The sequence below is a fragment of the Crocuta crocuta genome, unplaced genomic scaffold, assembly GCF_008692635.1.
Source record: "Crocuta crocuta isolate KB4526 unplaced genomic scaffold, BGI_CrCroc_1.0 scaffold11, whole genome shotgun sequence".
NCBI classification, from domain to species: Eukaryota; Metazoa; Chordata; class Mammalia; order Carnivora; family Hyaenidae; genus Crocuta; species Crocuta crocuta.
In genome coordinates, this window is record NW_027528624.1 from 1,224,154 (window position 1) to 1,241,537 (window position 17,384).

Genomic DNA, 17,384 nt, shown 5'->3' on the forward strand with positions numbered 1-17,384 from the left:
GGGGGGGTGATCACGTGATGAAGGCTTACAGCGCATCACGATGCGGTCTTACCTACTGCCTCAGAGAACTGCTCAGTAGTTTGTTCATAGATTTCTGAAGTCTCTGTGGGCACAGAGACTGAGACAACAATCCACCTGTGAACAGAGGTCCAGGGGTGGGGGAGGCTCAGGTACATGGCGCAGACCTGGCTCCTACGACGGGTGAATGGACTTGCCTGTCTCGTTCCCAGTCCCTTTGTCCTCTCCTGGAAAACTTCCCACTGTCTTGTGTTAACCACAAACACTGAGTCTCTGAGCTGATAAGCGGCCTGGCTGAAAGCAAGGCTAAAGTAAGTCCAGAAATGTTAAAACATTTTTTTCGGGGGGGGGGGGGGTTCAGGGAGATGGTGATTACAAAGGGGATTTAATTTGAAGAATGGGTGAATTTTGGAAATTTGTCAGTGAGAAATGCATTGTTTTGACGTCGTTGGAGAGCAGAGCCTATTTTAAGGGCATAGGTTAAGTAGTAGTAACTTTGTCTTCTTTAGCCGTTTCTCGTTGACCTATGTTGTCATGGGTCTCATGGCCACAGGCTGTCACACTCTTGTCGCTCAGGGAAAGTTTTATAAACACTGGACGCTGTGACTTAGTCCAGAGCTTGACAGGAAGTTCGTAGGTTGGTTAACGTGGTAGCATCCTTCAGGTGTGGCCTTCCTTTGTTTTTAACGAGGACGTGGCCAGAAGTCCAATTACTTTGAGCTTTTAGGGAAGGTGTGGGGGTAGCATCTTCAGCATTGTTGACCTGAACAGCGTCTCCTCACAAAAGCCAAATGTGAGATGTGCCTGTATGAATTAAAAGGGTGGCAAACAGGCAGCTCAGGGCTCCAGGACTGGCTGGGTTTGTGCCACAAAGAGCGTGAGTGGCATCTGTTGATTGGTGACTCTGACCACATGTGGCACCTGTGTGCTCTTACAGATACTGCACACTCTTCGTATAAAACCGTGAAATTGCTAGAGTTGTATTGTAGATGTAGGGTACGTAGCAGGGCCTTGAATCTCATAGACTTAAGTACACAGAGGGCCCTGTCAGAGCTGCAGTCATGGGCTATTGCAGTACCTGCCCCATTGTTAACTCGTCTTAAAACGTGGCATCGGTTAACCCTTAAAAACCATCTACACTGTTTTTAAAAAGGTTTTTATTTAAGTAATCTCTGTACCCAATGTGGGGCTCAAACTCACAAGCCCAAGATCAAGAGTTACCTACTCTTCTTTTTTCTTTTTTTTTTTTAATTTTTTAATGTTTATTTACCTTTGAGAGAGAGTATAAGCAGGGGAAGGGCAGAGAGAGAGAGAGAGAGAGAGAGACAGACAGACAGACAGACAGAATGTGAAGCAGGCTCCAGGCTCTGAGCTGTCAGCACAGAACCCGACATGGGGCTCGAACCCACGAACTGTGAGATTATGACCTGAGCTGAAGTCGGGTGCTCAACTGATAGAGCCACCCAGGTTCCCCCCCTGCCCTGCTCTTCTGACTGTGCCAGCCAGGCACCCCAAACCCATCTACACTATTAACAAAATATCCACTTGTTGAAAATGGGTTGCAGGAGGGTTTCTCTGTTGAAGTCTGGAGGCAGAATGGCTTCTTCAGGAAACTTCAGGCTTTGCTTTATAGACTGTCAGCTGATTGGATGAGGCCCACCGCATTAAGGAGGGTAATCTGCTTTACTCAGAGTGTACTGATTTAATGTTAATCACATCTAAAACAATACTTTATGGCAATATCTAGACTGGTGTTTGATCACAGGATTCTGCATAATGACCTAGGCAGGTTGACACATAACATTCACCATCACAGTCCCTTTTTTATGTAATTTAGGTCATGGTGATGCAATGGAAAAGAAGGCTGGTTTAAAAATTAAATCACGTATTAATTGTGTGATGCATCCATCGATCTATTTGTCATACATTTATTAGACACCCGTGTGTAAGGCACTACGCTAGACATCAGGAAAGATGAGCCCTTCACTTTGAAAGATGAGCCCATCACTTTGAAAGCAATCAAAATCTGGTAAAAGAGACAGACAAGTGAAAGATCACTGCAGTGCCTTTGCCTAAATGAGATTGAGTGGTGAGGTAAATGAGGGAGGGTAGAGCCTCCTGTCTCTGGGGAGGAAGGTAGAAGATTGGGGAAGGATTCACAGAAGATGAGACACTTAAGGTCTTGGGGGATAATTAGGAGTTTTCCAGGAAAGCATTCCTAACAGGGCACAGTAAGTGCAAAGGCATGGAGAATAAAAAGCCACACTCGTGAAATGGCAACATATTCAGGATAAATGTATGCAAAGCTTCGGTCACATGATAGATTCTGGAGGCTCAATATCATATTATCATCAGGAAAATGTAAATGTGGCAGATCTTATATTTTATAGTTTCGTGGTTAGTAAAGAACCATCTATCAGGCCATCAGTAAAATATGACAGTTCTTGGCTTTAAAAATATTGTCAGGATAATCTGTTTAGATAGAGTCCACTGAAGGTTGTTCAGTTTTCCATTCTTACCACTTAAAAATATTTTCTTGTCCATATTGGGTTAATTACAAAGCGAATTAAGAATTTGGGGTGCCTGGCTGGCTCTGTTGGTAGAGCATGTGACTATTGATCACATGACTTTGAGCCCCAAGATGAGCATAGAGATTACCTCAAAAAATGAAAATGGAAGTGAAAAAAACTATGTTTATATAGGATTTACCTTACAAGGTAGGCATTCCTGACCAAATATATCAGATTTCTATAAATTTTCTCTGAACCAGCTGTGTCACTTTGGGCAAGTCAGCCTACCTCTTAGCTTTAAATTCTCACCTGTAGGGGCGCCTGGGTGGCTCAGTCGGTTGGGTGACTGACTTCGGCTCAGGTTGTAATCTCGGTCTCTGTGGTTTCATGCCTCGTGTCGGGTTCTGTGCTGACCGCTTGGAGCCTGGATCCTGCTTCAGAATCTGTGTCTCCCTCTGTCCCCCCCCCCCATTGTGTTCTATCAAAAATAAATAAACATTAAAAATATTAAATTTTCACCTGTAAAGAGCAAGAGCTTGGGCTGGTTTTTAGAGGTCCACCCAGAAGATAGTCAAAGAGCCTATAAATGAAAATTGTTTTCTTTCCTCTGTCAAGTTATATAGGTGTTTCTATAGCATGAATCGTGATAATCGCACCTTTCCCACTAGCAACTGTTTACAGTGGAAGCTCCTTATTGTCACTTCGATTGAGCATTTCATGTTTCAGCCAGTTAATTGAGCATTTTATGTGCATGATCCCATTAAATACCAATAATAACCCTGCAAAGCAGATAATATTTCCACTTTGTAGTTGGAAAAACCGGAGGCTCAGACAATTTAAATAACCAAGCGAGGCTTGCTCAGGTGGTCATGGGGAAGCTGGGGAGGGGGTTGAACCCCAATCTTTTGGCTCCAAAGCCTGCATTCTTTATCAAGGCTGTAACTCACAGTACACAATTATTACCATAATGTAGTATTTTATGACCATAGCCGAAGTGATGTGTCTTATAAAAAGACAAGTCTCACTCTCTGAAAGCAATCTGTTTAACATTTAAAAAAAAAAAAAGAAAAGCAAGGGAGGTACTTTCTGGTATGTTGACTAATAGGGCCATGAATTTTAATATATCACCGGGCAGCTCATCAAACAACGGAAGAAGGCATGATACTCCACAGTCAGAGAGGACCCACAAACCACCTGCTTCATAAATAACTCAACTCTCATTCTTTGATTCAGCCCACTTGCATTTGGATTCTGCCCCGCAGTCCGTGATGACCGTCTCTGACACATTGGTTCTTATTAGGGTCTTGACTGGTCCCTCTGCCCAGCAGATCGTTTCCCTCACTTTGAAACAGCACTGAGATCGCAGCCCAGTTTCCATCTCGGAGGGCCATTTCCAGTTTAAAGTAGCTACTTGTCATTCATTCTCTCTTCATCCTGTTTAGATGTCTGCAATGTACATATCACTCTAGATATGTTTCATGTTTGTTAATTTGTTTTGTTTTGATTGCTTTCTTCTACTTGAATGAAGTTCAGTGAGAGCAGAGACCTTGCCCTTTTACTACTTGGCCCCTAGCCCTGGAGTGGTGGTTTGATCACAGTAGGCTTTATCTGGCTATCTCATCATACATCTGTTTGTCTGTCTGTTTTTCTTCCTCCGTCTGCTCTTTCTCCCCTCTCTCCATATATCTATCTATAAAATGGCTTGGCCATGTGGAGTTCTAGTAAATCTGCTTCTCCAATTAGGTTGTGGGAAGACCCATGTATTTCCTTTACAGTTAGTCACTTCACTTTTGAAGTTTTTTTTTTTTTAGTTGCTCCCTTTTTATATCAAGCCCAAGATACACCAGAATATTGAGAAAGGGAGCTTTAATTACAAAATTATAATCAATTGTTTCTAATCACCTCTGTTTGTTTCCTCTCGCCAGGGGCTCTGTGCTTGAATTACAAAGAAACCTCTTCAGCCACCTCATTCTGGATGAATGAATGATTCACACTACGAGTCCTGAGTCCTTCACCCTCCTTCCAGCGGTAAGTTCAAGGCACTTGTACATCTCAGAGGTGTTCATGTATGTCCGTTGTGTGTCTGTTTCCCGTGTAGCTCTGTTAAGTGCTCTTAGTGTGTGGACCTGGGTGGGGAAAGCCAAAGTGGATTCCTCACGTTTCGGTTGGAAATTGAATTTCCTGTGCGCGTTGGTGCGTCAAATCCAAGCGGCTTCTTTAAACACACTTTAATAGGATATAGTGGATGATGAGGATCCTCTCTCTGTGGAATCCTGTGTCCCCATCCTCTCTGGGAACTCAGGTGGGGAACTTGCAGCCTAGCAGGTGTTCAGTCCCATCTCTTTACAGATCACATACTGACACAGCACCCACTTGAACTCCATCCAAACAGGAAGTCCTGCTGAAGAACAGATCTAGGGTGTATTCTTCGTAACTGGAGTCGTAGGATCAGGCAAGCTCAGGAAATCTGAGACATTAAACCACTGAGGGAAAGTAAGGTTCTAGTGATGTTAAGGCCCTTCCACTCTGATTGGGGTGTTTCACTGGCCGAAGTATTGGTGTTTCAGTTTAAGTACTAAAGCAGAACGCGGAGCACTTCCCAAAGCCGTGTTCGGAGGGCTTGCAGGTCACTCCCCGGACGTGTCTGCAGTTCGTGCTCACTCGGCTAAAATCCACAGACACGAGCACACGCTCTGGAGGAGGCCATCAGTCCCATCTTCCCTGTGCTGCTTCGCGCCCTTTGGATCTCAGCTCAGGGCGTTGCCTCTGAGAGGTTGTCTCTGTCCACCCCATCTAAAGTGGCTGCCTGCTTTATTTCTCTGCAAAATGCTCGCCGTATGTGATAGTTTTCTCTCTTGGGTATTTGCCTGCTTGCCGTTCGGCCTTCTTGTCACGGGAGAAGTTCCAGGAGGTCAGAGCACTGGTCGGTCTTGCCCCTCACGTAGCTCCACGGTGCAGATCAGTGTCTAGTGCACAGTACTTTCCGACTGAATTATGTAAGGTCAGCTGTGAGGTGCAGCTCACTGTACACGTGGCTCAGTGTCCTATGATGAGAAATTGGCTGCCTCTACTAGAGATTTTGATGATTCACTTTGTCTATTTAGTAGCTATTTAAGTTTATTAATTTTAAGACAGAGAGAAACTGCATGTGTGTACATGTTGGCAGGGAAGGGGGAGAGAGAGAGAGGGAATCCCAGATTCTGTGCTGTCAGCATGGAGCCCGCTGTGGGGCTTGAACTCACAACCCTGAGATCATGTCCCGAGCCGAAATCAAGAGTCAGATGCTTAAGCAGCTGAGCCACTGAGGCGCCCCAGGAGCTGTTTTTCAATGTGAATTATTCTCCCACAGTATTATCCAGTTTAATAGTATCTTCTGTGTAAAAAGGAAGTTTTGTAATGTTTTGAGTTTATTTGCAAGTAGAGCCCTTACTAAAGTTACGAATTTTGGGGCACCTGGGTGGCTCAGTTGGTTACGTGTCTGACTCTTGATTTCAGCTCAGGTCTTGATCTCCCAGTTTGTGGGATCGAGCCCCACATCGGGCTCTGTGCTGGCGTGAGGAGCCTGCTTGGGATTCTCTCTCCCTCTCTCTTCGCCCCTCTCCTGCTTGTGTGGGTGCGCGCGTGCTCTCTCTCAAAATAAATAAATTAAAAAAATGTTTTAAAGTTACGAATTTTGAGGATGTTTGGTAACTTTTGTGTTGATTGACCTTTATATCATCTACATTAGAATATTTATTTATTTGTTTACTTACCTACCTACCTACTTACTTATTCCTACTTACTTATTTGGGGGAGGAGGGAGCCAGAGAGAGGGAGAGAGAGAATCCCAAGCAGCTTCCATGCTGTCAGTGCAGAGACTGATTCAGGGCGCAAACTCATAAACCGTGAGATCATGACCTGAGCCAAAATCAAGAGTCTGACGCTTAATCAACTGAGCCACCCAGGAACTCCTGCATTAGAATATTTCAAAGGAATATCTGATTAGACTTGAGTACTGTTTCATTTATGCTTTTATGAAGTTCAGATGCTAAGACTGAAATACACCTATTTGAAAAGCCTGAAGTTTAGATTTTTTAAATTTTTTTGAGACAGATTGCCTGAGGTTTTTGAATCCTGTCGCTGACATTTCCTGGCTCAGTGACCTTGGGCAGGTTACTTAAGCTTTGGTGCCTCTGTTTCTTCTTCTGTAAAATGGGGGGTAATAAGAGCATTTTCTTAGCATTTTCCTCATGGTGTGATTGTGATTAAGGAGGTTAATATAGGTGTAATGTAAATTTCTATTTTATTTAGTGTGTGATCAGAATTTTATATATTAGATATGTCAACTGGGTTTAGAGATCATGTATTTGGATACTGCTCATAAAGTGGAGACAGGACAGTGAACATTTGCTTTTGCATCACATGGATAAAAACAGGCCATCCCTGAGTCACCAGAAAGAAAAGCCTTGCTCATACTTATTAATAACTTTAGTTATCATAGTTATAAATCACAAATATGCCTTTTTCCATATGGATAGCAATAACGCTGTCTCTTTGGTATCAGACAGACATGGTTTGTGTTCTCTGGTGGTGCTTGTTTTATGATCTTCAGCAGATGACTCGACTGTGGCTGGCTTCAGTTTCTCCGCATGAAAGTAGTGCTGACAGTGCAAATCAAAACAGATCGCTGTGGGAATGAGACGTGAAAACACATGTACACTCGGGGCCTAGGGCTTCACGATCTTTCTTTCTTTCTACGCCTTAGATCTAAGAATGTGGTTACTATTTGAACAACAGGGATCATGGTTAGGAATGGTTCGAGTGTTTATTTATTAAATTTTTTAAAAATGTTAATTCATTTTTCAGAAAGAGAGACAGAGTGTGGGGGGAGAGGGGTAGAGAGAGAGGCAGACATGGAATCCAAAGCAGGCTCCAGGCCTTGAGCTGTCTGCACAGAGCCCACCTGACGCAGGGCTCAAACCCATAAGCCGAGAGATCATGACCTGAGCCAAAGTTGGATGCTTAACGCACTGAGCCACCCAGGCGCCCCTAATTATTTATTTTTAAATTTTATTTACTAATTTACTTACCTATTTATTTATTTATTTAGAGAGTGTGAACTGGGGAGGGGCAGAGAGAGGGGAAGAGAGAGAATCCTAAGTCAACTCTGCACTGGAGCCTGATGCAGGGTTCAGGCTCACAAACCATTAGATGATGCTTAACCGACTGAGCCCCCCAAGTGCCCCAGGAGTGTTTAGAAACAGTGTCCTGGGGCACCTGCGGGGCTCAGTAGGTTAAGCATCTGACTTTTGATTTCAGCTCAGGTCATGATCTCCTGGTTCATGAGATGGAGCCCCACACTGGGCTCTGCACTGACAGCACAGAGCCTGCTTGAGACTCTCTCTCTCTTTCTGGTACTTGCGTGTTCTCTCTCTCTAAATAAATAAACTTAAAAAAAAAAAAAAGAACAGTGTCCTATTTGTAATGATGAAGGGGGCAGAATATTTAGTGTAGAAAATATTAAGTTCATTTTTAATTTTTTAATGATTATTCATTTTTGAGAGAGAGAAAGACGGATTGCGAGCAGGAGAGAGGGACAGAGAGAGAGGGAGACACAGAATCCGAAGCAGGTTCCAGGCTCCCAGCTGTCAGCACAGAGCCCAACTCAGGGCTTGAACCCGTGAACTTTGAGATCATGACCTGAGCCAAAGTCAGACACTTAACCGACTGAGCCCCCCAGGCACCCCAGAAATATGAAGTTTAGTGGGGAGCATACTGTTGTCCTTGAGAGCAAGTCGTCTGCAGGGAGCAGGGCAGTGCGACCCTAGGACCAGTGAGTAGAACGAAACTTCAGAGCTGGGGGAAAGCGAAAGGGGTGGCCTGTGCGGTAGTGAACTTCCCAGGCAAGATATGGGTCCAGAGGCTGCTGGACTGCGGATCAGGACTCCTGGAGAGAGGATTCCTCCTCCCCGGGAAGGGGACCGCCATGGCCCTAAGTCCCGTTCCAACCCCTCTTCAGCCTACATGGCCCCGTCCAGAAGCCCGTGTGCACATCCCGTTCTCTCAGCCAGGTGGGTCGTGTGGGGCCATATGTCCCTAGAGACCCAGGATTTAGCTTTCTGAAGTCAGAGAGTTGGGACTGCTGATTGCTTTCTTTTAGAGCATCATTCAGGATTTAAAATCTTCCTGTTTGTGTCTATCATTTGGATCAGAGGTTGCCCACTGGTGGGCTTCTGGCTGCTTCTGGGCTCTGGGTAAGCTTTGTGGGGCCTGAAAATGGTGTTTCTGACATGGGTCTTAAGGATATTTAGATTAGTTGCCCACCTCTATTTTTTATTATTTAAATGTTTACCTGTTTATATTGAGAGAGAGAGCAGGGGAGGAGAAGAGAGAGAGAGCGGAAGGAAGGGAGAGAGAGAGAGAGAGAGAGTGAGGGAGAGGGAATCCCAGGCAAACTCTGTGATGTCACAGCAGAGCCCTGACGCCAGGCTCAATTTCACAAACCACATGATCATGACCTAAACTGAAATACAGAGTCCCAACACTCCACTATCTGAGCCACCCAGTTGCCTACCTGTAGAAAGTGAATTTTTAGATAAAAGCAGCATGTTCAGTGTTCCTTAACAATGCGGTTCATCTGTCAGCACGGTTCTGTGCTCCCAGGTGGACAGCTAGTGCGGGCAGGCAGCTGCCGGCCCGCGTAGACGGGGCAGGCACGGACCTGTCTGCTACAGTACTGACCACGCCATGCAGTCTTCCCAACGCTGCATGTCACTTACCGTTTTTCCTTTGCTTAAGTTGTTTTTCTTCTAGTAGAATTAGGGGAAAGCTGGAGAGGTTCGATCTCCTTCTGTATTAGTAGTGGAAAAACTAAAGACCTCTCTGTAGAGTTTTGTGTTTCCAGAAAAGTAGAACAGGACGTGTTTTGTGTGCTGGCCGAAGAATACTCGTAGAAACCTAATTTGCAAACAGACGGCTTCTGTTTCTGAAGAATATAGCACTCTGGCCTCCATCATTTCATGCATTTTAAATGGCCCTGAAGGTGTGTGTGCGATTCCTCACGGGGCAGTAAAATTTTCCCTCTGTGTTCAAACAGAACTCTTTGACTTCTATTTCGGGCCATTTCCTCTTTTTTTCATCAGCAAACTTGCTCATCTTCCCAAGATCAGTTGTCAGGACTCCCGGTTGGGTGAGATAGGAGCAGTGTGTAATTTGCACACGTGTGTGGGCTGCGGAACGAGGTTCCCTTCTGCCTTCTCTAGCGGACCCCTCCCCCCAACACATCCCAGACTTTGTGGCACCAAACAGATGAAGGCCTNTGTGCGTGGATTTGATTTTTAGTGAAAAATACAATCTGGTTTTGTTTGTTCACTCTATTTTACAAGGGTGGTTCTGTGTACACTGTGCAGATAAACTAAAAGAAAGAGAGAACAGGGGAAGAGCCATGAAATTGGACGTCTGTTGTTTGTAGGCTGGTGGTTGGGAGGAGGGTGTGTGTTGATAAGGACAGAGAGACAAACTTAATTAGTGGAACTTCGAGGATGACTGGTGTAAAGTCCCTGGAAGGAGTTCTCATCCATCAGTTGGATTTTAAACAATGGAATGTGCTCCCTAATGGAGCCGTGAACTTCCATCACGCGGTGTATTTGGGCAGAAGAGGGTGGCCCATCTGTCAGGATACCGTAGGAGGTTCTCAAATTAGAAGGAAGACAGGACACCCTGGATGACCTCTGTGGTCTCTTAGAAAACTCCGATTCAATTACTCTCTGAATTAAACTGATTAGGAACCTTTCAGCTTAAATGATTTCACTTTAGTCCATAAAAAGGAAATTCTGTATCCATGGTGTGGGAGGCTGAGAAACCACTTTTTAATTGATTACATTTAATTCTCGACAGATCCCTTACATTTTCTTAAATTTTCCAATAGAAGCCTTCAAAAATGTTGTAAACAGATGTGTCTAGGGCTAGAATTTATAAGTCTATTTTCCAAATGGTTTTTTCCTGCTGAAAAGTTTTAGTTCACCTTAGTGGAAGCTCATTAATGAGTTTATTTTTGGTAGCATGATTTTTAAAAATACTTATTTATTTTGGAGAGAGGGAGAGAGAGAGAAGACAGACACAGGTGGGGAAGGGGCAGAGAGAGGGGGAGACACAGAATCTGAAGCAGGCTCCAGGCTCTGAGCTGTCAACACAGAGCCCGACAGAGGGCTTGAACCCGGGAACCATGAGATCATGAAGTAAGCGGAAGTCAGGCACTTAACAACAGAACCACCCAGGCTCCCCAGTAGCATGATATTTTTTATAGAGATGTTTATCATTTAGGTAAAAATCATGCCTCTTATTATAAAGCATTCCATTTAATTTCAAACGTTAGGGGTTTATACATTATCAGCAATTGTCAGTTATCAAAGCATATTTAATTTGGATATAATCACCTATAGAAAAAAGTCCATGTAAAGGAAAACTTTTATTAAGAATTTGTTTTAGGGGTGCCTGGGTGGCTCACTCGATTAAGCTTCCAACTTTGGCTCAGGTCATGATCTCCCAGTCTCTGAGTTCGAACCTCATGTCGGGCTCTGTGCTGACAGCTCAGAGCCTGGAGCCTGCTTCAGATTCTGTGTCCCCCTCTCTCTCTGCCCCTCCCCTGCTCGTGCTCTGTCTCTCTTGCTCTCAAAAATAAATAAAACATAAAAAGAAAACTAAAAAAAAAAAAAGAATTTGTTTTAAATCTTAGTTTTTCTGTTAATTCATATTTGCGCATTCTTATAAAAGTAATTAACTGGTTATTTGGTTAAATTCTCGAGACTTGCTTATTATGTAATGTAAGGTTACCACTTGGACTTTATAAAAATTTTCCTTCTTTTCTTTTTTTTTTATTTTAATGTTTTATTTATTTCTAGGAGAGAGAGAGAGAGAGAGAGAGACAGCGTGAGCAGGGGAGGGTCAGAGAGAGAGGGAGTCACAGACTGAAACAGGCTCCAGGCTCCGAGCTGGCTGTCAGCACAGAGCCCGACGCAGGGCCCGAACCCACGAACCGCGAGATCATGACCTAAGCGAAAGTCGGACGTTTAACCGACTAAGCCACCCAGGCGCCCCAAATTTTCTTTATTTTCATGAGAGTTGACACCATTAAAAGTGTGTTTTGCACATTTGATGCCTTTGAAACAGAAAAAGCTTGTATTATGAAATTTAGGTTTGTTGTGGCTTTAAAGCAATACCGTACCATGCCAGTTTTGCATTTTGAATTAGCTTAAAATAATAGACTATTGGTTTTGTGAGTACCTCCAGTTTACTTATAAAAAAAGCTAAAGTATGATTTTGCTCTTTATTTTCACTTAATGAAAATTACATTTTTTTAAAATTAGAAAAGTGCTTATTTGTGAAGAGAGAGAGCACAAGAAGGGGAGGGGCAGAGAGAGAGGGAGACACAGAATCTGAAGCTGAGCTGTCAGCACAGAGCCTGACGAGGGGCTCGAACTCACGAACCATGAGATCGTGACCTGAATAGAAGTTGGACACTTAACTAACTGAGCCACCCAGTTGTCCCAAGGTTAAGTTTTCATTGATTCTCCTTGGCTCTATTTTCTTCTTAATCAACATTTGTGGAGCTGTGGCCTTAAAGCAACCAGACCATGCTAGTAAAGCATTTTGAATTATCTTAAAATTGACTCTGGATTTTAAGGATACTTGAGCATGCTGTTCAGGCATTTTCCTGAGGCCCAAGCATCCCGGAAGATGGAATCCTGCAGAATGGCTAGGGAATTTTAAGCCGAAAACTTTCACAAAGTTTTGCTTAATGGGTATTAATGATATGTGGGTTGGCTTATTTTAAATAAGGGGATTTTAGAGGCTCTGACAAAAAAAGGGCAGTAAATTGTTTTCTTTCATTTTATTAAGAGAATAATTTTTTTTTTTTTTTATAGTTTATTCATTTTTGAGAAAGAGACAGAGCATGAGCAGGGGATGGGAAGATTGAGAGGGAGACGCAGAATCTGAAGCAGGCTCCTGTCTCTGAGCTGTCAGCACAGAGCCCGACATGTGGCTCGAACTCGTGAACTGTGAGATCATTATCTGAGCCGAAGTTGGACAGATGCCCAACTGACTGAGCCACCCGGGTGCCCCACCTTTTCTCCTTTTACAGTCACCACCGCCATCACCATCATTGTCCTCTCCCCTCCCCACCCTCACTCACTGGATTGTTTTCTAGGTATTCATCATGTGCCAGGCACGTTTTAAAATACTAGACTTAATCATAAACACTTTTTATATTTTTAGTTTATATATTTGAGAGCCACACAGAGAGCACGAGCAGGAGAGGGGCAGAGAGGAATTCTAAGCAGGCTCTGCGCTGTCAGCTCGGAGCCCCGTGTAGGGCTCAAGTTCACAAAAAGTGCGAGATGGTGACCTGAGCCAAAATACAAAGTCAGACGCTCAACTGCCTGAGGTCCCCAGGTGCCCCAGAAACAGACTTTTTCAATTTGCCCCTTTTGGTAGAATGGGGAGAAGATTCACCTCCCAAGTATTATTTCTGTGGATTTTATTATTTTCACATGATATTTCACATGCTTCATTTTCTTCTAGTACTGCCTTCATGTAGGACATTTTTGCAATGGTATTACTCACGTCCCATGTTTTCTCAGTCCACATTGTTGGACGTATGGTTTTTTTCTGTTGGAAACAGCAGACTAGAGCTCTTTTCAAGCACATGAGTGTATTTCGAAGTCTTTTGCCTGTTAATTTCTTTGAAGGTGGGGGTTTGTATATGTGCAAGGTTATTTAATATTTTGGAATCTTGTTTGGATAGAAGTGATCTATGTTTTAACCTTTATTATTGTTACTACTCTATATTAGTTTTTTACCAGATGAAACCTTTAGAGTTGGCTGAAGATTACCAATAAAGAACGACGTTTAGTAGGGTATTTTGTTTGAACCTATATGTGTTTGACCTCAAAGGTGAAAAATATGGAAGGGGTTGAGTTTCTCGAATTTTAAGCAGAGACTTTATTTCTCTCATGCTTTTTTTAAAAATGTGTTTTACAACTTGACAGTAAACAAAAAAAAATGTGTTTTAAGGTCCATTTTTCTTGTAACTATAGATCAGTACATTCTTATTATTGGAGATAGGCGTTATTATTGCCAACCCCATTTTCTGATTAAGGTAAGGGGATTCAGAAGGCTTCTAAGTTATGCACATGATTTGCTAACCCAGTTCTACTGGTTTGAGCATAAGGTATTTCCATAACCCTGTGGCCTTTTATTAATTATGACTAGTCATGTGATAGGAGAGTGTGAGATATTCCTGTCCTTGGTTAAAATCAGGTTAGGAACAATTTTTGTATAATCTTGACTAAGACTACGTTTTACTAAAATTGTTATTTTTTAAATGTTTTTAAGGGACAGAGAGCAGGGGAGAGGCAGAGAGAGAGAGAGAGAGACATAGAATCCAAAACAGAGAGAGAGAGAGAGAGAGAGAGACAGGCAGACATAGAATCCAAAGCATAGAGAGAGAGAGAGAAACAGACACAGAATCCAAAGCAGGCTCCAGGCTCTGAGCTAGCTGTCAGCACACAGCCCTATACTGGGCTCGAATGCACGAACCGTGACATCATGACCTGAGCTGAAATCGGACACTTAACTGACTGAGCCACCCAGGCGCCCAGAAATGTGATAGTTTTAAAATTTTCACCTTTTTGAGGTATAGTTGACATATAAAGTAGTAGAATATTTAAAGTGTACACTGTGGTGATTTGGTGAGATGTGTGTGTACGTTGGGAAAGGAATCTCCCCACCCAGCTGATGAAGAACCTCTGCTGCCCCTCTCCTGCTTGCTCTCTGTGTCTTTCTCAACAAAAGGGAGCTCCCGGGTAGCTCAGTCGGTTGAGCTGACTCTTAGGCTCAGGTCATGATCTCATGGTTTGTGAGTCAGAGCCTCACATGGGGCTCTGTGCTGACAGCTCAGAGCCTGCTTGGGTTTCTGTCTCCTTTTCTCTCTGCTCCTCCCCTGCTTGCTATCTCTCTCTCTCTCTCTGTCTCTGTCTCTCTCTCTCTCTCTCTCGAAGAGTAAATAAAAATACAAAAGAAAAAAAAAAGAACATTTGTCACTTCACTGTCCTGGGTGAGAGAGAGAACATTAACGTTCTACTCTATTAGCAAATTTCAGTTACACAGTATAGTGTTAACAACTGTGGTCACCATGTGTCACCTTGGATCCTCAGAGATGACTCATCTGTAACAAAAGTTTTTACCGAGCCCTCCCCCTTCCCCCTGGCAGCCACGTTTTCATTGATGTGATTTTGACTCTGTGTGTGTAATTCTGTCATTTCCCCCCAACTTTTTATTAAGGGAATTTGCAAACATACAAGAAGTTGAAAGAATTGTACAGTGAACACTACCACCACTTGAATTCCATAATTGTTAACATTTTGCTATGTTTACTTTTATATGTGTCTTTTGCGTTGTATGTTCGAGGGCAGAATACTTCTTTAAGTAGTAATTTATGTAATTCTTGGAGATCTTTGCCAAGGAATTTAATTTTAGATGCCTGTTGACACATAGGCCCTGTTGTTAACTCAGAATGAAGCATTAGTAAGATAAAGTCTGCTTTTTATGATTTGGAGATATGCTGGCATTCATAATTTTAGGATGGAGTACTAAGTTGAGAGTATTTTATTGTTGTTGGGCAAAGTTTAAATTCTTTAAACCCCAAAGTGATTTATACGTCCATAGAACTAATGTTATTTGGGTGACCTCAGTGATTAAAAAATGAAACCAGACAATGCAAATCCATTGGAAATGTCTGGGAAATGTTGGAGATCATTCAATTCTGGCATAAACAGATCTACATGTTACATGTATGAAAAGTTCAGAATTGTCTTAAAATCTAGAGACAGGTCTAGAATAGAGGCATGCAAATATTTCCACACAGTTCATTGTCTTTCTGATACATTTTTCACACTGAGAAGCACATCTTCGTAAACTTCCTTCTTCTTCCCTGATTCTCCTCTCTTTCCCTTTATATTCAAGAGCAGTTCTTCCATCCCAAGAAACTGTTTCTTTTATGCTAGCTGATACTTCATTTTACTTTTGCTTTAGTAACAGAAATGGTGTGGCTTGATGACTTGGCATTCGTTTTCTTCTTCTTTTAATGTTTATTTACTTTTGAGAAAGAGAGACACAGAGGTGTGAGTAGGGGAGGGCCAAAGAGAGGGAGACACAGAATCCGAAGCAGGCTCCAGGCTCTGAGCTGTCAGCACAGAGCCCGATGCGGGGTTTGAACCCACAAACTACAAGATCATTACCTGAGCTGAAGCTGGACATTTAACTGACTGAGTCACTCAGGCTCCCCGGCATTCTTTCTTTTTCTGTATTTACCCAGGGCATTTTTTTTTCCCTAAGTAGGCTCCATTACCAACGTGGGGCTTGAACTCACGATCATGGGATTCAGAGTTGCATGCTCAACTGACTTAGCCAGGAGCCCAACCCAGGCTATTTTTTAGCACATGCGTACACACACATACGTGTGTGCATGCACACACACATCAAATTAACATTTTGGGAATTCCCATGTTTTCTGTTATGTGACTTGGCTTCCTTGGTAACTTTCTGACTTCAGTCCTAGAGGTTGTGGTTACTTGAGTGGCATGTCCCGGCTCTCCTGCTTCTGCTGACCAGCTCTGTGACCTTGGAAAGTCACTTCCGTCCTCCGCCTTTTGTATGTAAAGTTCAGGGATTGAGAGTAGGCAGTTTTACAGGTGTGCTCCACCAGCACCGAAAAATCCTTTGGTTCTGTGTTCACTAATAAAGTTTTGCAGAGTTCAGACTAGTTTTTATAACTGCAGGACAGATGACCTTATATTAACTACATATATTAACTACATGGACCCTATATGGGAAAAAATTGTGTGTGCCTCCTCTCTTCTATGTAGAAGTGGATCTGCATATGAAGTGATTTATTTTTCATGCAGGATAAGGAATTACAAGTTGTATGTCTGTAGTGCATATGGTCTCTGGTCTTGAATCTGGTCTTGAATATGAAGCAAGAAACTTGTCAGTGTCGTACATAGATCCATTCACATTTTAAAGTTTATTTTTATTTATTTTGAGAGAGAGAGAGAGCGTGCGCACCATGTCCGAGCTTGCGGCAGTGGGAGAGGGACAGAGAGAGAGGGAGACAGAATCTGAAGCTGGGGCTCCGTGCTGTCAGTGCAGAATCCGATGCAGAGCTCGAACTCACACAGGCTGTGAGATGATGACCTGAACCTAAATCAAGGGTTTGGACTCTTAATGACTGAGCCACCCAGGTGCCCCATAGATCCATTTACATTTTTATTTATTTACTCTTTTAACATTTATTTATTTTGAAAGAGAGAGAGGGAGAGGGAGACACAGAATCTGAAGCAGGCTCCAGGCTCTGAGCTGTCAGCACAGAGCCCGATGCAGGGGCTCGAAGTCAGGACCACAGATCATGACCTGAGCTGAAGTCGGACACTTAACCGACTGAGCCACCCAGACACTTCCATTCACATTTTAAAAATAATGAAAATATTACCTTTAAAAGCTGTTTGTCACATGTTTGTCCAGGAGAGCTTGAAAACTTCTGCTTACATAACTGTTTTCTATAGAATATACTTTCAAAAACCTAAAAGCTACCCCGATGTAATCCTGTTCCCCCTTTCAGCACACTTCTGCCCACAATGAATATAAAATAATCTGAAACTGTTGCTTTACCCTTTTTGCTTTTAAAGTCAGGTGATTGCTGATTTTTCCTACAACAGTGACCTTTTGGGATAACAAGTCCTAGCAGTGTAAGGGCACCGGAGCTCAACTAACTTAAAAAAAAAAAAAAAAAAAAAAAAAAAAAAACCCCCAAAAAAAAAA

At 42.9% G+C, this 17,384-nt stretch overlaps 1 pseudogene across 1 annotated transcript in view; it reads left to right on the forward strand.

Moving 5' to 3' along the window:
* The window catches only part of LOC144224201 (rho guanine nucleotide exchange factor TIAM2 pseudogene), a 98,614-nt pseudogene that overhangs the window by 63,454 nt on the left and 17,776 nt on the right, over positions 1-17,384 (forward strand). Inside the window, exon 2 of the transcript XR_013332981.1 lies at positions 4,454-4,556. The product of XR_013332981.1 is annotated as a rho guanine nucleotide exchange factor TIAM2 pseudogene (transcript). The remainder of the gene's footprint in view (positions 1-4,453; positions 4,557-17,384) is intronic.